Consider the following 20,549-nt stretch of genomic DNA (forward strand, 5'->3'; position numbering starts at 1 on the left):
TTTCTTTAATTTATACATCTTATATGTATAAATTAATACCTTTTCAGAAGACAAAAAGATCTAAGAGAAAAGAGAAAGATCTACCCACGGATTTGCCTCAATCACTGTTTTAGCTGCATCCCCCAAAGTTTGGTATGTTGCATTTTTATCACTCAGTTCAAAATATTTCCTAATTTCTTCTTGCAATTTTTTTCTTTAACTCATTAATTACTTAGGAGATGTTGTTTAATTTCCAAATGTTTGGGGTTTTCCTAGATATATTGTTTCTATTTGTTTCTAATTCAAACTCATCATGATCAAAGAGCATACTAAGTATGATTTCACTATTTTAGAATCTTTCACTGAAACTTGTTTTATAGCTGAATATATTATCCATCTTGGCAAATATACCACATTGCTTTTGAAAAAAATGCGTCTTTTGTATTCTTTCAAATGTTGGGTGTAGGATTCTATAAATATCAAGTAGATCAAGATGGTTGATAATTTTGTAAAGAGCTATGTGTTTCTGATTCAATTTGTCTAGCTGTTCTTTTATCTTTGGGAGAATGACATTAAAATCTCTAATTATAACTTAGGAATGGCAATTTTTGTTTCTAGTATTTTTAAGTTCTGTTATTAGGCACATAAACATTTATTACTGTTATGTATTTCTAGTGGATTGACAAATTTATTATTATAAAATGTCCTTCTTTATCTCTGGTGATACTTTTATCTTTAAAATTTTGTTTATATCTTATTTTAATATAACTACACCAGTTTTCTTACACTCTCTGTTTTCATGGTAAATCTTTTTCCATCCGTGTACTTTCCATCCGTTTTTCTCTATATAATTAAAGTGCAACTCTTATAAATGGCATATATTTTGGTCTTGCTTTTTATCCATACTATCTCTATATTCTAATTGGAGTGTTTAAATTACATTGAGTGTTTAGATTAAATGCATTAATGTATTTATTGATATATTTATAATTGGGTCTACCATTTTATTATTTTGTATTTGTTCCTTCTATATTGTGTTTCTTTGTTCCTGTTACCTATTTTTTTAGATACTTGGAATTAAATTTTATTTTTCCTATTAGCTTTTTAGCTATACTTCTTGACATTATTTATGTAGGTGATTGCTTTAGGAAATGGACTTCTTATAGTCCACTTACATTTATGCACTGTGGCTTCATACAAAATGTAGAAGATTTACAACTCCGTCAGATCCATATTGACTTCTCCCTAATCCTTTATCCTTTAGCTGTTACACATATCACAGCTGGATATCTTAGAAACCCCACAAGATAGTGATATAGATTGATTTTAAAGAGTTATATTGATTATACAAAATTAAGATTAAAAAGCAAAAAAAAAAAAAAAAAAAAAAAAAAAGAGCATTTTCTAGCCAGGCACTGTGGCTCACACCTATAATCCCAGCACTTTGGGAGGCCAAGGTGGGAGGGTCACCTGAGGTTGGGAGTTCAAGACCAGCTTGAGCAGCATGGAGAAACCCTGTCTCTACTAAAAATACAAAATTAACCAGGCATAGTGCCTCATGCCTATAATCCCAGTTACTCAGGAGGCTGAGGCAGGAGAATTGCTTGAACCCAGGAGGCAGAGGTTGCGGCCAGCCGAGATTGCGCCAGCCTGGGCAACAAAAGCGAAACTCCATTTCAGGAAAAAAAAAAAAAGCATTTTTTGTTCGCCCAGATGGTTATTAGTTCTAGTGCTCTGCACTCTTATTCATGGTTCTGAGTTTCCATCTCTTATTATTTCTCTTCAGTCTCAAGAACTACCTTCAGCGTTTCTCATAGTATAGGCCTGCTTGCATCAAATCCTCTTAGTTTTCCTTCATCTGAGAATGTTTTTCTTTCTCCTTCATTGCTGAAGGGTATAGAATTCCGAGTTGACAGCTTTCTTTTACTTGAAGCACTTTAAAGATGTTGTTCTACCCTGCTGGTCTCTGTGGTTTCTCATAAGATCAGCTATTAATTGAATTACTGTTCTCTTATATGTATGTGTTGTTTTAATGCTTGCCACTTTCTAGATTTGTTCTTTAATTTTGGCTTTCAGTATGTGACTCCGATGATACCTGTTTCTGCAAGATAGGCTTTGACAAAAATCAAAATTTTAGGTCAAATAACAGTATCACTGATTCCTTTACTGGCTAGAATGCAAAATATGTAGAACCAGGTCAGGTTTCCAAGGAGAATCTTATCAAATCTTTAAATAGCATGCAATTTAAATGCTATTGAGATTGACCAGAGCAAAATTCTTTGTATGAAGCAAGTATAATATTAATAACAAAATATGATTTAAAATTTACATAAAATAGAAAACTACAGAAGAATCTCAAATATGATGACAGTCAGAATCAAATAACACATTATAAAAATAATACACTGGCCAAGTGCAATGAGTCACGCCTGTAACCCCAGCACATTGATGGCATGCACCTGTAGTCCTAGCTACTTGGGAGGCTGAGGCAGAAGGCTAGCTTGAGATAAAGGCTGCAGTGAGCTATGATCATGCCACTACACTCTAGTCTGGGCAACAGAGCAAGACCCAGTCTCAAATACTAATAATAATAAAAATAATATGCCATAATCAGTGGGGTTTACTCTATAAATCTAAGAATACTTGGCATCATGAAGTCAATTGATACAATTTGTCAAATTTAAGGAGATTTAAAGAGAAAATTCACAAATCATCTCTGCAAATAATAAAAAGATATTTGATACAACAGAATTCTCATTCTTTATTTTTAAAATTCAATAAAATAAAACTTGATTATTATTTTGCTAACATGAAAAAGATATATAAATAGAAATCCCAGAACAACACAAGGATGCCCACTGTACTGCTGGGATTTAATGTTTCATTGAAGGTGTTAACTTATGCTATTAGATAACAGAAGAAAATCAGTAGTGTAAGAACTGAAAAGGAAGAGGCAAAACTAACTCTTAATCCACCTAACAAAGGTCTAATATCCAGAATCTACAAGGAACTTAAGCAAACTTACAAGAAAACAAACAACCCCATTAAAAAGTGGGCGAAGGATTTGAACAGACACTTCTCAAAAAAAGACATACATGCAGCCAACACATATATGAAAAATAGCTCAACGTCACTGATCATTAGAGAAATGCAAATCAAAACCACAATCAGATACCATCTCGTGCCAGCCAGAATGGCAATTATTAAAAAGTCAAGAAACAACAAATGCTGGTGATGTTCCAGAGAAATAGAAACACTTTTACACTGTTGATGAGAATGTAAATTAGTCCAACCATTGTGGAAGGCATTGTGGTGATTCCTCAAAGATTTAGAACCAGAAATGCCATTTGACTCAGCAATCTCGTGACTGGGTATATATCCAAAGGAATAAAAATCATTCAATTCTAAAGACACATGCACATGTATGTTCATTGCAGCACTACTCACAATAGCAAAGGTATAAAATCAACCCAAATCCCCATCAATGATAGACTGGATTAAAAAAAAAAATATGTGGTACATATACACTATGGAATACTATACAGCCATAAAAAGGAATGAGATCATGTCCTTTGCAAGGACATGGATGAAACTGGAAGCCATTATCCTTAGCAAACTAATGCAGGAACAGAAAACCAAACACCACATGTTCTCACTTGTAAGTGGGAGCTGAACAATGAGAACACATGAACACAGCGAGGGGAACAACACTTACTGGGGCCTGTTGGGGCAGGGTGGGGTTGGGGGAGAGCATTAGGGAAAAGAGCTAATTTATGCTGGGCTTAATACCTAGGTGATGGGTTCATAAGCCCAGCAAACCACCATGGCACACATTTAACCTATGTAACAAACCTGCATATCCTGCATATGTACCCTGGAACTTAAAACACACACACACACACACACACACACACACACACAAATAATTTATTTTTTAAAAGAAAAGAACAAAATAAAAAATGAATGCAGGGAAAAAATACAATTAATACATATATAAAATTAATTCTATTTGAAAATGGTATAATATTTGATTTGTCTTATAAAACACATAAAAAAATTGAATAAAACTGCAATGTTTATAAAGTAGCAAGATTTAAATTAATATAAAAAAGTAGGTAGCCTTCAGATTTGCAAACAATATACAGAAAAACAGATAATTTTGCTATTTATAATCAACAAGATAAAATAACTAGAAGTAAGCTTAACATGAAATGGGCAACACCTGTACCTAAGAAAAACTTAACAATACTGTTGAAGGAGAAAAAAAGACACGTAAACAAATGAAACAGTGTATCTCATGTTTCTTAATGCAAAGACTCAACATCATTACAATGTTCATTCTACTTAATGAAGCTAACAAAATCCAAGCAAGAGTAGCCAACAAACCTTGAAAATCTCCAGATGTTGCATATAACATAAGACTTCATTGATTAAAACACTTTAATATTGACCTGTGAATGTAGACACCAGTGGGACAGAGTAGAAATTCCAAAAACAAGGACAAATACATGTAGGAAATTGAACTGGTAAAGATGGCATCTCAAATCATCTTTAATAAATTGCATGAAGACAACTGAGTAAAAGGCAATGTAGGATCCATGGTTCATATCATGCATCATGATAAATACCAAATGGATAAAAAATTTAAATGGAAAAAATAAAATCAAATAAGTATTTAAGAAAATATAGATAAATTTTATCATAGAACTACAGTTGGGAAAATCTATCTACCTATCATTCCACTTCCAAAACCTAAAGAGAAAATAATGATAAAATCAAATGCATAAATACAAAAACCTTAAACATGACAAAACAACAACAACAAAAAAAAACAAAATCCAAAGACAAAAGAAAAACTGGTCAAAACATTGCAATTTGTAAACAAACACTGATCTCCTCAGTACCTAATAGCTCCCAGAAATCAAGATTTTTAAAACCTATAGTAATAGGAATGGGGAAAGGACATGACACAAAAGTTCACAAATGGCCCTTAAAGGTATGACAATATTCTGTTTTACTCATGATAAGAAATCAGGCTGGGCATGGTGGCTCACCCCTGTAATCCCAGCACTTTGGGAGGCCGAGTTGGGTGGATCATTTGAGGCCAGGAGTTCAAGACCAGACAGGCCAACGTGGTGAAACCCCATCTCTACTAAAAGTATAAAAATTAGCTGGGCATGGTGGTGCACATACAAGGACTGTAATCTCAGCTACTGGGGAGGCTGAGGCTTGAGAATCATTTGAACCTGGGAGGTGGAGTTTGCAGTGAGCCAAGACAGTGCCACTGCACTCCAGCCTGGACAACATAGAGAGACCCTGTCCCCCACCCCCCAAAAAATCAAATATTAAAACCACACTAAGAAAACACTTGTCATCTGTTGGATTGGCAAAATCCAGAAGTGTGATACACACTCCCTTGGCAAGGCTGTGTAGGAACAGGTACCCTCACACATTTACTGGTGGGAGAATAAAATGCTACAACGTTCCAGGAAGAGAGACTGGCAATAGCTATCAACATTTCAGATGCATTTACCCTTTAATTCCCCAACATCATGTCTCAGTATCTAGCCATTAGTTACACCTGTACACATAAAAAATAGCACATGAAAAAGGATGCTTCTGGCAGCATTGTTTGCAATAAAGGAGACTGAAAACTACTCAAGAGTCCAACAACTAGGAGACTGGTTGCATAAACTCTTAACACATTCATGTACTGGAATGATCTGCAGCTGTCAAAAAGAGCAAGAAGGATGTCACAGATGGACATGGAGAAAGCTCTATGATACATTAAGTGAAAAGAAAAGCAAGGTGTAGAACAGAAAAACTACCTTTTGTATAAGAAAGAGAAATAGAAGAATATTTATTCGTATGTGTATAACAAAATAGTGTAAAGATAAACAGAAACTCATATAATAATGTAGAATGGGCAAGGGAGGAATTTGGTGGATAGAACAGAGAAGGGCAAAATGTCCCAGTGTACCTTCTTAGACAGATTTTTATTTTTATTATTATTTTTTTAGACAGAGTCTTGCTCTGTTGCCCAGGTTAGAGTACAGTGGCATGATTTCAGCTCACTGCAACCTCCACTTCCCACATTCAAACGACTCTCCTGTCTTAGTCCCCCAAATAGCTTAGACTACAGGTGCACACCACCACAGCCAGCTAATTTTTGTTTTTTGTTTTTTGTTTTTTTTTTTTTTTTGAGACGGAGTCTGGCTCTGTCGCCCAGGCTGGAGTGCAGTGGCCGGATCTCAGCTCACTGCAAGCTCCGCCTCCCAGGTTCACGCCATTCTCCTGCCTCAGCCTCCCGAGTAGCTGGGACTACAGGCGCCCGCCACCTCGCCCGGCTAGTTTTTTGTATTTTTTTAGTAGAGACGGGGTTTCACCGTGTTAGCCAGGATGGTCTCGATCTCCTGACCTCGTGATCCGCCCGTCTCGGCCTCCCAAAGTGCTGGGATTACAGGCTTGAGCCACCGCGCCCGGCCTTAATTTTTGTATTTTTAGTAGAGATGGGGTTTCATTATGTCGGCCAGGCTGGTCTTGAACTCCTGACCTTAAGTGATCCACCTGCCTTGGCCTCCCAAAGTGCTGGGATTACAGGCGTGAGAGTTTTGATTTTTTTTTTTTTTAAGACAGAGTCTTGCTCTGTTACCTAGGTTGGAGTACAGTGGTACCATCTCAGCCCACTGCAACCTCCGCTTCCTGGGTTCATGTGATTCTCTTGCCTCAGCCTACTGTGTAGCTGGGATCACAGGTGTGTGCCACCATGCCACCATGCCACCATGCCACCATGCCACCATGCCCAGCTAGTTTTTGTATTTTTAGTAGTAGAGACAGGGTTTTCCCATGTTATTCAGGCTGGTCTCCAACTCCTGACCTCAGGTCATCTGTCCACCTTGGCCTCCTAAAATGCTGGGATTACAGGCGTGAGCCACTGCACCTGGCCAGTTTTGAGTTTTGAGCCACGTTCAGAAAAATTTTTTGAAGGGAAAATAAATTCAAGATATGGGAAATTTTCTAAGACTGTTGTTATTTAGTAAAATAACACATGGCTTCTGTCTTGCTAGTTGTGGCCCTATGGGGTGGTCACATGCGGGAGAGACTCTCATCTGTCCAGGAAGATGGAGCAGAGTACAGGGCGTCGGTGCTCACAGAGGCGGCAGCCAGGCCCTAAGCCATCCAGAACAGTCAGGCATTAGCACAGTTTATCTTGGCCCCACGCATGGCCTGATTCCACTCATTGTCTTGGCTCCCTGTGGTAACTATCAGGTCATGGGACTGCCTTGGGAAGAAAAAAAGTAATGGGCTATCCAGGCAGGTTCCACTCCCTGTAATCTGTCCCTGAGGAAGGTCCCGAGAAACATTAGCAAGGCTTTTCTTTGAAATGCCTTTCTATAATTACTTTTTCTGTCTCAGGAAGACTGTTTCATTGCACCTAATCTAAATTTAGGTTTCCTAATTCCATTCCATTCCTCATGGAAACTGTTTGGACAATCCAAATAATGACCGCCTTCACTGATGTTTTAAGGTGGTGAAATTCATACATGATTCCCCTCACCAGAGCTTAAGCCAGCTAAGGATGAACAGCCTCGAGTGTTTCTCCCGGTAGCCCTGGGGAATCTGGTCCTGTGGGCTTGTTCACACTGTTGCTCAAGCATCCTGACCTTTTGGGGCAATGAGACAAAAAACAATAAAAATAAAAAATAAAATAAAATAAAATCACTAGTTCGAGCATTGTCTTTCAGCTTTGACTCGAGTATGCTTTAAAAGACCATATTCTCCACAATTCACAGAAGTGGAGGACAGCATTAATGTTGACAAAACGTATAGGTAACTGTCCCAGGGCCCCAACAGATCTCCCTAGGGCCAGATAAAAGTGCTATCTGCCTTAACTCAAACTGTGCAGTGGGGAGATCAAAGACTTTGAAGGAAAGTCACCCCACATTCTCTCCTCTCAGGAATATGCAGCAAACAGTCATGAAAATATATGCCTAACCCAGGTGTATAAGGTCCCTCTGCCTTCCAGCTTGTATATCCTCTAACTCCTTGCTACTGAGAGCATGGTCTATACATAGACCCGAGGATCAGCCTCGCCATGGAGCTTGTTAAAAATGCAGAGTGTCAGGCCCTACCCTAGATATGCTGAACCAGAATCTGCATTTTAACAAAATCCCCAGGCGATTCACAATCACATTCAAGTTCACAGAGAGCTGCTCTGACCTGCAGGTGCAGGCAGAATGTTACCTCATTCTGGTCTGTGCTCTTCCTTTTACCTGCCCTTCTCTCATGATTGAGACATCTTCCAAGTACAGAGTCTTAGTCCATCCTGTAGATGCATGGGAACCACGGAAGCAAAGGGGCGGGAAGACTATTCCTCTCCTGGCCATCCTCTCCTCTCCGTGTCCACAAAGCAAAACCACCAGTTAGCAGTTCAAAGCAAGTATCTCTATTTTGGAAACTGGGGACACGTTTAGGAGCACTTCCTAAACTAAGAGAGGGTAAGTTAAAGCTGTCACCCGTTTGAACTCTACCCATCTCAAGATTCCTCTTCTACAATTCCATCCACCTCCGAGGCATGGGGGTGGCCTCCCTCCCGCCACTCAAAAAGAGCTCTGACGTCTCACTCTTCTACCATCCTCCCTTCACCCTTGCAATGAGGCAAGTCTGTGAATTTCCTTCTAAAGTTCTAGGTTTCAGTTAGTCAGGGAGTGGTGCTGGGGACTCTAGGGCCCCTTGTTGATGGTGGAGATGGCACTTCCTGATCTGATTTGTTGTTCCACCTTCGCACCAATGTGAGGTGCAGATGGATGAGTTCCTCTAATTGGGAGACTTAGGAAAATAGTTTCTCATGGACAGGCAGTTCAGTGTAGTGGATAGAGCAAAGCATGCAGCCAGAATCCTTGAATTCAAATCCCAAATCGACCTACAACAGCACCAGGTAGGCACTGGATAAGTAAGTACCTGCTATCCTTATATAGGTGCAAATAATGTCTGGAAATATTTCAGAATGCTGCAGGCTTGTGAATTGAAAGAGCAATTTGAAGTGATTATCTGAGAGCTTCATACAGGCTCACTGAAGGGAAAAGTAACATTTATGCTTAAGAGCCCCAAGACCATGTGCAACAGGTAGAGAGAGGAATCAATGTTTCTTGTTGCTTCTTCCTCAACCTCGATCTCCTGACTTCACAGGTAGGCTTATCACTCCCGGCTTGAATTACTTATGGACATTATTTCCCATTGCTTCATTTCTGCTATTTTACTTGACTATCCCAGTGCTCTTTTCCTATTGCAGAAGTTTGTCTAGTGGGCACCTTTACTAACCTCCTTCTTAAAAATGGTGTTGGAATACAGAAGTTAACATAAAATAATTCCCACATAATTGTATAACTATAAGGAATAGAACTCAGGAATCAGAGGAGCTATATACAGATAGACAGGGAATTTCTGTTTTTAAAGGTACACTAATTGTAATAAGATCTTTTTTTTATTCAAGGAGTACTTAGAATAAATTTCAGCAAATTTGGATCTTTGAGAACAATACTCCTCAAGTTACTAGGTCTTCTGTGTGGTGAGTCAGCCCGGGGGTGACATCCTGCACTGTATATCTGCTGGCATGGCTTTGGGAATCATTACCAGGCTGGTTAACTTAGTTTAGGTATTAAGAAGATAGGAATTCTATTATGACTTGTGCCAAAGCATACAAAAAAGAAAAAAAAGAAGGCGTTTGTTTGTTTGTTTGTTTGTTTGTTTGTTTTAACAGAGCCTTGCTTTGTCACCCAGGCTGCTGGAGTGCAGTGGTGCTATCTCTGCTCACTGCAACCTCCGCCTCCTGGGTTCAAGCGATTCTCCTGCCTCAACCTCCCGAGTAGCTGAGATTACAAGCGTGCATCACCATACCTGGCTAATTTTTGTATTTTTAGTAGAGACAGGGTTTCACCACATTGACCAGCCTGGCCTTGAACTCCTGGCCTCAAGTGATCCGCCTGCCTTAACCTCCCAAATTGCTGTTATTACAGGCATGAGCCACCATGCCCAGCTGGAAGGAGACCTTTACTGTCACATCGGTTGCAATTTGTGTGTGGGTTTAGAGCATTTCTAGATTTTCTGTGAAATTTGGAAAGTTATTTTTACTTTCTTTAAAATGGTAGAGATGTCCAATAAAGTGAACCTAAAGAAGTAGAGAAAAGGACTGTTTGCACAATATAACTATAAAAATTCCAATTTGAAGAAACCAAAAGATCATCTACTACAACAATTCATAAAATGTTGGCATCCCTTCAGTGGTATACTTGTTAGAGATTGCTTTATCATATAGCAGGGAAATGTATAGCTGTAGGAACCAAATAGACCAAGGTTTAAATATCAGTCCCATCACTTCCTAGCTATCTTACCTAAGTCAAATTGCTTAATTTCCATTAGCCTCAGTTTTCTTATCAGTGAAATGGTGCATAAAAGCTACCCTGTGTGTAGTTGGTAAAAATTAAATGAGATTATATATATATATATATACACACACACACACACACATAGGCACAGTGCTAAGTGCTATATATACATATATATATATACACACACACACCTATGTATGCCATAAAAAATGTCATACATGCTGGGCACAGTGGTCATGCCTGTAATCCTACCTACTACTTTGGGAGGCTGAGGCAGGAGGATCACTTGAGACCAGGAGTTCAAGGCCAGCCTGGGCAATATGGTAAGACACTGTCTCTACAAAAAATTTAAAATTTAACCAGGCATGGTGGCCCCTGCTATGGTGTCAGTTACTCAGGGGGCTGTGGCAAGAGGATCCCTTGAGCTCAGGAGGTTGAGGTTACAATGAGCTATGATTGCACCACTGCACCCCAGCCTAGGTAACAAAGCGAGACCCTGTCTCAAAAAAAAACCGAAAACCAAAAAACAAAAAAAAAAAACAAATCATACAAAGCACTTAATAAAACTTAAAAGCAAAACCATACAAAACTCTCAGTTCTGTGAGCTTTTTCACTTGCCTACCTACTTTGAAGTGTTGTCCTTAGGAATAGAATTACATATTTAAAGCACTTATCACATAGTAGAGACTCATTAAGTTAGAAGGGCCATTATTATTTCTTCCAGATTATCGTTCTACATCATTCATTCATTCATCAAATATTTGGGAGGAATTGACTGTGTGCCAGTGGTTTGAGGGAACTCAATGAATGAGACACTTGTGTTCCTCGTTCAAGTCTGGAGGTGATTGGCTTGAGGTGGTTTGAGTGTGACAGGCAGAGAGAGGCAGAAGTTTGGGGCTAAGTGACAGGTAGGTGTTGGTGCCATTGACTAATCTAGGGCAGGTTGGAGGAAAATAAGATTTTGGGGCAGAAGATGATGAAGAAGAAATCAAGGGTTCTATTTTTCCTATGTTACGTTCAAGATGCTCATGAGACATTCAAGAGGAAGGTCATGGAGGTAGCTGAATATATAAGGCAAGAGAGATTTGACTGGAGAAAACAATGGGTTCATTATGACATATGCATGGCATTTAAAACAACAGAGCTTGATGAGGTGCTGAAGAAAAAGTGTTGAAAAGAGAAGAGAGGCTGAAACTGAAATCTGAGGAGCCTCAACATTCAGAACTCAACTGGGCGCTGTGGCTCAAGCCTGTAATCCCAGCACTTTGGGAGGACGAGGCAGGCAGAACACCTGAGGTTAGAAGTTTGAGGCCAACATGGCCAAACTTCATCTCTACTGAAAATATAAATACTAGCTGTGCATGGTGGTGAATGCCTGTCATCCCAGCTACTCAGGAGGCTGAGGCAGAAGAGTCTATTGAACCTGGAAGGCGGAGGTTGCAGTGAGCCGAGATCACACCACTGCCCTCCAGCCTGGGCAACAGAGCGAGACTCCATATCAGAAAAAAAAAAAAAAAAAAAAAAAAGAAAGAAAAAGAAAATAACTCAATGGAGCACAAGTAGCTGAGTAATGCCCCAGGAAGCCGGCATCATTGTTGGACTGCTCAGATGTTCAGGATGTTTCATTTTGAACCTACCTCATTGGAATTTCAAAATATCAGCCTCTTGGGAGCAATACAGAGCAAGTCTGTTCCTTCAAGTAGATGAAAAGCTCCCTGCATGCCTTCCATTGGACTTCTCCCCTTTAGCTTAAAAATATCCACAGTCCTAAAACATGGCTCAGAAGCAGGTATCACCCAAACCCTACTCTTCCAACTCAGCCAGCCAGCCACATACAGGACCCCAAAGCAAAGAAGAGGGTAAGTACAAGGAAAACAGATGAATCACTTTGAAAACCTACCGCTGTTGTCTGAATGAAGCATGACTGTGGCTAAAACAAATAGAGCAGTTGTATAAAGCAAGGCTATTGTCTTTCAGGGAAACCGTAAGACGAAGAGGGCACATTCTATAGTCAGTTGTGCTTCAAGCAGCATCTTTAAAATTATGGAGTAGAAAGGTATGTGCTGGTGATGTCAAAGCAACTGCAAACCAGCTGAATTCCACTAGAATTTAGTCAGATGTTCATGTTTCCTCCTGGAGTTCATTACTTCAGGTAATTCATTTGTCTTTGCTCAATTTTTGGTTTTTTGTTTTAAAAGACAAAGTCTCAGGCCAGGCGTGATGGCTCACACCTGTAATCCCAGCACTTTGGGAGGCCAAGGCAGGCAGATCCCTTGAGGTGAGGAGTTTCAGACCAGCCCGGCCAACATGGTGAAACCCCGTTTCTACTAAAAATACAAAAATTAGCCCGACATGGTGGTGAGTGCCCATAATCCCAGCTCTTTGGGAGGCTGAGGCAGGAGAATCGCTTGAATCCAGGAGGCGGAGGTTGCAGTGAGCCAAGATTGCGCCACTGCACTCCAGTCTGGGTGTCAGAGTGAGACTCCATCTTAAAAAAAAAAAAAAAGAAAAAAGAAAGAAAGAAAACAAAAAGACAGGGTCTCACTCTGTCACCCAGGCTGCAGTGCAGTAGCTTTTTTTGTTTTTAGATGGAGTTTCGCTCTTGTCACTCAGGCTGGAGTGCAATGGCGTGATCTTGGCTCACTGCAACCGCTGACTCTTGGGTTCAAGTAGTTCTACTGCTTCAGCCTCCCAAGTAGCTTGGATTACAGGTGCTCACCACCATGCCCAGCTAAGTTTTGTAGGGATGGAGTTTAATCATTTTGGCCAGGCTGGTCTCTAACTCCTGACCTCAGGGGATCCACCTGCCTCAGCCTCCCAAAGTGCTGGGATTATAGGCATGAGCCACTGCTCCCGGCCTAGTGCAGTGGCTTGATCATAGCTCACTGAAACCTCGACCTCCTAGGCTCAAGCAATTCTCCCACCTCAGTCTCCTGAGTAGCTGGGACTCCAGGTGCATGCCACCACATCCAGCTCAGTTTGCTTTTGATTTCCATTTCACAACTCTGATATAGTGCGTTTGTTACTCAGCTATGTAACTTTATATTTGAATATCTATTAATTGACTTTGACATCATCCCAAGCTTTGGCCTCCACTCTCAATTTAGGATCCAGTATTTACCTACTACTTCAGTGCTTACCCAGGTTTTGGTCCTGCTGTGTCCTGACATATCTAGGGAAAACGCATGCAAAAAACAATATTGTAGGTAAAAACACTCCAGTCATTAACCAAAGGTCATATTTTACAGATGTGCTCTATGTGGAACTGGGTGCATTCATTTTTCAGACACCTCTGTATATAAAACAGTGTTGGTACCTAGTCATTTCCTGAGCGAGAGACAGCTGATAATCAAGGTGTTTGGACCACTCCTGCCTGACAGGACTGTGAGATATGGTCTCCACATCTAGGTACTAAGTATCTGACCAGATAGATTGTTGAGGTAGTTCTACTCAGGGTACTTTGATGCAGGTCTGGAATTTACTTCTCTTTGTGATGTTAACCATCACCCAACCACAGGACCATTGGTGTGAGTCTTTCCACCATTCTAAGGTTCACTCTCTCATTAGCATCTCATCCTAAGGACACCTTCTACCTCCTTGTCCTCTAAGCGATGCTTTTCAAACCCTGGCCTACAGACCAGTGGCTGCATCAGAATAATGAGGAAGGGCTTTTGGAATACTATGCAGCCATGCCCCTTTGCAGGGACATGAATGAAGCTGGAAACCATCATTCTCAGCAAACTAACGCAAGGACAGAAAACCAAACACCACATGTTCTCACTCATAAGTGGGAGCTGAACAATGAGAACACATGGACACGGAGTGGGGGCATCACACACCGAAGCCTGTCTGCGGGTGGGGGACTGGGGGAGGGATAGCATTAGGAGAAATGCCTAATGTAGATGATGGAGTTGATGGGTGCAACAAACCACCATGGCACGTGTATACCTATGTAACAAACCTGCACGTTCTGTACATGTACGCCAGAACTTAAAGAATTAAAGTATAATATATGTATATCATATATATATATGATACGAATATTATATTCTTCAGGAGATTTTGATTCAATAGGCCTCAGGTGAGGGTAAAACACTACCTTTTCTAATGTTCCTTGTATGATTCTGATGAGTAACCAGGTTGGGAATCACACTTACAGAAAGTCCAAGTCAGGAACAGGAGGTTATGACTTCCTGGGCCACATCTTCTCTCTGGTCTCACTCTATCTGGTTAGCTTCATCCAGTAAGCCCTTTGGTCAGTTTGTTCCCATTGTGACCATTATGATTGCTCATAATGGTTCTGTTCTAATTCTCCTGGCTTCATCTCATTGGTCATTCCAGCTGCTCTGATCCTAATAGTCCTTTTGATACTCTGTTCTAGTTTACTAAGAAGAGTCACCAATTTTGTTTCTGTGGTTTGGTACGAAATAAGGTGGCAAAGAGAGCTCTCTCCAAATGCACTCCTGACATTTTTCAGCAGCTCACATTACTAGTTCTAAACCAAGGATTGGGAGCAGAAGAGACACATGTCGTCTCTGAGTTGAGGCTGTTAAGAGCTGGTGTGACTTTCCATTCTTCTCTTCTCCTCTAGCAGCGACCTGAGAAGCTACATATTGACTTGGCGCTACCACGGATGGAGGAGCCTGCATTGCTGAATCACAGGATGAAGGCGAACCCATGCCAGCCTCCATCCGTCTCTGGGTGAGCAATAAATAAACATTTTTTGCTGAGCCACAGAAATTTCAGGGTTGATTTGTTACCACAGCATGGGCTACCCTGTCTAGGACTAAACAAAACAGTGATTTCTGGGTAAAATGCTGCCAGCATAACTAAGCCGACCCATCACGACCCAATTTCCTAATTTCTTGTTCTCTTTCCTTTCCAAATAGCACATAGTGGACACCCATTGGATACCACAAAGACAAAATAATGCTAGTTACAAGGGATGAAACAGCTCATTAGTGAAAGAAAAAGTAGCTCCCACTTAAACTGTGATTGACCCTCCAGGAAACTTATTTTCAATCATATTTAAATCCTTTAACATTTCCCTTACCTCTCGTTCATTCTATACCAAAGGTGGCAGACTCCAATGTGAGGGTAAAATGCAGGAGTAGGTAGATCTAAAACAATGGGTAATGTGGGGCTTTGTACTTAAGAACAGAGCAAATAGAAAAGGGCTTGGCCGTCTCAAGACATTCAAATCAATAAAAGTAACAGCTCTGGGTAATTAAGAGACTGCAGCCCCGATCAGCCTGCCACCAGAAGCTATGACCTGAAGCTGGACATACCACTAGAACTCCATCAGGTCTAAAAACCATTTTTGAATTTTAGTATATACATGTCAAAATACTATGCAGCCATTCAAAGATATGAAGCATGCTGGATGCAGTAGCTCATGCCTATAATCCCAACACTTGGGGAAGCTGAGGCGGGAGGATTTCTTTTTTTTTTTTTGAGATGGAGTCTCATTCCGTTGCCTAGGCTGGAGTGCAGTGACGCAATCTCAACTCACCGCAGGCTTCACCTCCCCAGGTCAAGCAATTCTCCTACCTCAGCCTTCCAAGTAGCTGGGATTACAGGTGCACGTCACCATGCCCAGCTAATTTTTGTATTTTTAGTAGAGACGGGGTTTCACCATGTTGGCCAAGGCTAGTGTTGAACTCCTTGCCTTAGGTGATCCACCCGCCTCAGCCTCCCAGAGTGCTGGGATTACAGGCTTGAGCCACCACGTCTGGCCTGCCTTCCTGCTTAATACCCACAGAATGAGCACTCTCCAGAGGAGTCAACAATGCTTGTTTGGTGGGGAGTATTTCTTAAGCCAAGAGTTCAAGACCAGCCCTGGCAACATAGCGAAACTCCATCTTTACCAAAAATTTAAAAAGTTAGCTGGGCATGGTGATGCACGCTTTTAGTCTTAGCTGCTTAGGTGGCTGAGGTGGCAGGATCTTTTGAGCCAGGGAGGTTGGGGGCAGGAAGCCATGATCTCAACATTTCACTCCAGTCTAGACAATAGAGTGTGACCCTGTCTCCAAAATAAATTAATAATAAATAATAAAAATATGATATAGAAGAATAGTCACTGGGAAGAAAAATTGCTTATGATATATGTATGTGTTTTTAAAATTAAAAAAACAATTATAATATGTAATTTATTAAAATAAAATGTGCAGAAAAAAAGACTAGAAGTAGAGTTCATGTACCTAAGAATTAACGGTGGATGTCTCTAGGTTGCAGGCTTTTCCCACTCTCCTAAAATAAACATGGAGTGTTTTGCAGTCATCAGGAAAGAAATGTTATCTTAAAAATTCGTATCTTGGAATAAAGGGCAAATATATCACTATGTTAACTACAAAAATTACTGATTTTTAAATTCTAACTATATAACGTGTACTATGATATCTTGTGTGTTTGGTGTGCTTTAAATCAGTGGTTGTACTAAATTACAGAGAAACTAACCTGGAACTGCCACTCATCTACAAGTTCTGGTTAGGTTAAAACATATATCTATTATCTTTTATATATTTTAGAAGAAAATTTTGCTCATTTTAGTGATTATCATAATTATATGGCAAAAGAGAACAAACCACATCTTAAAAGCATAACAGCACAGGGGCAAGTGGTAATAGACAATGGAAAATATCCTGTAATTACAGCTGCCAAAAGAATGCAAATAATTAAGAAAACTTTTTGTTCTCCAAGTTTTTGTTCCACTGTTTATTCATTGGAATGACTTGGATTTGGTGAGTTCCCAACAGACTTGAGACTGGTTCATTAAGCTCTAATCAGATTAGGACTTTTTGTTTCTTTGTTCTCTGTGTCCTCAGGTGGCAATTTTGGCAGAACATCATAAATTTTTGCCCTGCATCTAAGTACAGTAACGTAACTTTGCCTATGTATTACATAATAAGAATATGATTCTCAGGCATCAATCCTAAAAAGGCAACTCTAGTTAATCAAGTCTACTTCTGTCCAAATAATCTTCAACATATGAATTTTACTTGTAATACACATGTGTATCACTGCACTAGATACACATTTATGTATGGATAGCCAGGCATATATATTCTCCCAGAGCAATTCCCAGATGAACATTTTACTTTTTAAAACTGTTTTTAAAAACTTTTTGAAAAGTTTTCCTAAATCTTATTTCTCTAAATAAAGGTTGACTTCATGTATTTGAATCAGGTGGCAAGATGGGTGAAAAACATGGTAAGGAAGGTTATTTGTCAGAAAAAGAAACAGAAATACAAGACCAGTTGGATAAGAACAATTACAAGACCATCAGGAGAAGGCTTTAAATTAAATATGAAATACAGCAAGGGCCCAGTAAAATCTTCAGTATTGAAGAGCTGGTATAAGTCATCTTGCTATGCCAGGGGGCAGAAAGATTGTTGGGAGGAAATGGCCACTAGATGCTATCTAAAGTCACTACTGGATTATCCTGGAGGCACAGATAAATAAATAAACATACATCAGAAAATTTTCACTTTAATAAATTCACCCAGACTTTCATAATCAATAAATCGTCTGAAAAGCCATTCTACTATGAGCATACTTATGAACTTTATGTTAGTTCAAAAAATAAAATGGTATTTGTATTTATGTACGAAGGAGCTCAAGGACTCTAAAAGTCTTATTCTGGTCTTGACAACAATTCAGGTGAATAGGGAATGAAAATGAAGACACAGGTCAGGGCAGGTCCTAGATGAGACTTCAGAAAGTTTTGGACAAGACAAAGGTCCTGATACAGATGGGTAGGCTTCAGGTTCTGGGCAGCTCTGGAATGGTGGCTGTGTGCACTCCAGCAGGGTAGAAGTAGTGATCTTCACACACTTTCCTGATAGCATGACAGATGATGATCTGCATATACAGTCCTCAGCTCTTGGAGCAGCAGGTACTTTAGGGGAGACCTATGCTTCCTGCAGGAAGCATTTGAATGGCAATCAGTTTTGTAACATTTACATTGTTGAAGGTGTTTGGCTCCTCACACACTTGAGTATAGAAAATGTATTGAGTATGTGAAATGTATGGAGTATAAAAAATGTATTGAGAGTATAGAAAATGTGTTGAGTAGAGTCTAGAAAGTATACTGAGTATAGAAAATGTATTGAGTATAGAAAATGTATTCAGAGTATAGAAAATGTATTTAGTATAGAAAATATATTGAGAGCATAGAAATGTATTAAGTATAAGTGTGTAGAAAATGTATATAGTGGAGTATAGAAAATGTAATGAGTATAGAGTATAGAAAATGTATTTAGTATAGAAAAGAGTATAGAAAATGTATTGAGTAGAGTACAGAAAATGTATTGAGTAGAGTATAGAAAATGTATTGAGTATAGAAAGTGTATTGAGAGTATAGAAAATGTATTGAATAGAGTACAGAAAATGTATTGAGTAGAGTATAGAAAATGTATTGAGATAAGCCAAGGCCAGGCTCAGTGGTTTTCGCTTGTAATCCCAGCACTTTGGGAGGCCAAGATGGGAGCCTCACTTGAGGCCTAGAGTTTGAGACCAGCCTGGGTAACATAGTGAGGCCCTGACTCTAAAAATTTTTAAAATTTGCGGTGCATGGTGGCATGCACCTATGGTTCTAGCTACTCAGGAGGCTGAGGCAGGAGGATTGCTTGAGCCCAGGAGTTCAAGGCTGCAGTGAGTCATGATCACACCACTTTACTGCAACCTGGGTGACAGAGTGAGACCCTGTGAAAGTAAGAAAGGAAAGAAAAAGAAGGAAGGAAGGAAGGAGGGGAAGGAAGGAGGGGAAGGAAGGAAGGGAGGGAAGGAAGAGAGAGAGAAAGAAAGAAAGGGAGGGAGAGAGAAAGAAAGGGAAAGAGGAGAAAGAGGGAGGAAGAGAGAGAGAGAAAAAAAGAAGAAGGAAGGAAGGAGAGAAAGCAAGCAAGCAAGCAAGAAAGAAAGAAAGAAAAAGAAAATGTGTGTCAGACTGGTTGTCAACCTATGAGTGACAGGCAGCATACAACAAAAATAGACATGATGACAGAATCTCAGGTTTGATCTAGAGCAGATCGTCTCAAGTTCTGTAATGGCATCAAAATCAACTGTCCTCAATTGAAAAGATCCAGTACATCCTATTTTAAAATCTACAGAAATGCACCTGTGTTTCCCATCACTGTACCATGACTCCAGTTTCCAAGTTTGCAATGCAGTGAAAAAAAAAAAAAAAACCCAAATCCTTCTCCATCTTAAGCTTCAAACCACTGCAGACTTGAAGCAGAGATAAAAGAAACCCTTTTAACCTCTGTTTTTCACTTTTTGGTGCTTAACAGGCAATCCTAACATTAACAAGTTTAGTTCCGTGAAACACCTTCTGGGCCAAAAGATAAGACTTCCTTCCCCAACAAATCACATTTTCTCAAATATTTTTCAAAGCTGAGGTGTAAGCCTTTTAATAGAATTATGCAAATTTTGCCCCAACTCTAAATGTTTTAGGAACTAAATAACCACTTTGAAGAATCACAGTTTTGTAGTGTCCACATTGGAAAAGAAATGCTAGGAACTGCAGGCAATGAAAGGGACGGCGGTGGCACCCCACAAGTGGGAATTTATTTTTCTTTAACGTTACTCTGCACAAACCTAAAGCAACCTCTGCTACTGAAAGGTCAGTTTTGACTCTCTGGGATGAAAATGCTGACCAGTCGTTAGGGGATTATCTGCTTGGCAGAGTAGAAGAAGTCCAGCTCAAATGCATCTCATTCCTGATTTGAACTGGCTGAAGGACTAAAAGCATCTCACGCACAAGTCAGGGCAATGAACAGTGAGGCTAGAGACTTGTATGACTCCTAAAACTGAGATGCCAAAGGACATCTGAAAAAGGGCTATAGCTCGTTGTGAAGAAATATTATATTTCCTAGTTGGTTTTTTAAAAATAATGGAAGCCTTTTTCTTATAAATGGTACTTAGGAAAAGATTATTATGAACAATGTCTTCCCGTCTCACTCACACATGCTTAGCACTGCAGACTGGGTAAGACACCCTGTTTAATGGAAGATTAGTATAGTCATATACATAAGCTATAACATGGAAAAGCACACAAACTGTTCTGATTCTGCAACTCTTGGGCCTTCTGCATGTGGGTAAAGAAAAGCACTTATGTGGAACTTCCAGAAGCACCGTCTTATCACTAAGTGCACTCTTTAGGACTAAAAGGCTAACAAAAAGTGG

At 39.8% G+C, this 20,549-nt stretch overlaps 2 long non-coding RNA genes across 3 annotated transcripts in view; one reads left to right on the forward strand and one right to left on the reverse strand.

Annotated features, from left to right (window-relative positions):
* Positions 1-14,619, reverse strand: part of LOC126952898 (uncharacterized) — a 28,186-nt gene extending 13,567 nt beyond the window's left edge. The window contains exon 1 of the long non-coding RNA XR_007725062.1: positions 14,525-14,619. This is a non-coding gene — a long non-coding RNA (uncharacterized LOC126952898). The remainder of the gene's footprint in view (positions 1-14,524) is intronic.
* A 101-nt stretch (positions 14,620-14,720) lies between these two features.
* The window catches only part of LOC126952899 (uncharacterized), a 50,299-nt gene continuing 44,470 nt past the window's right edge, over positions 14,721-20,549 (forward strand). For both annotated transcript variants that reach the window (XR_007725064.1, XR_007725063.1), the window contains exon 1: positions 14,721-15,068. This is a non-coding gene — a long non-coding RNA (uncharacterized LOC126952899). The remainder of the gene's footprint in view (positions 15,069-20,549) is intronic.

This window comes from Macaca thibetana, chromosome 4 (assembly GCF_024542745.1).
Source record: "Macaca thibetana thibetana isolate TM-01 chromosome 4, ASM2454274v1, whole genome shotgun sequence".
Lineage (NCBI taxonomy): Eukaryota > Metazoa > Chordata > Mammalia > Primates > Cercopithecidae > Macaca > Macaca thibetana.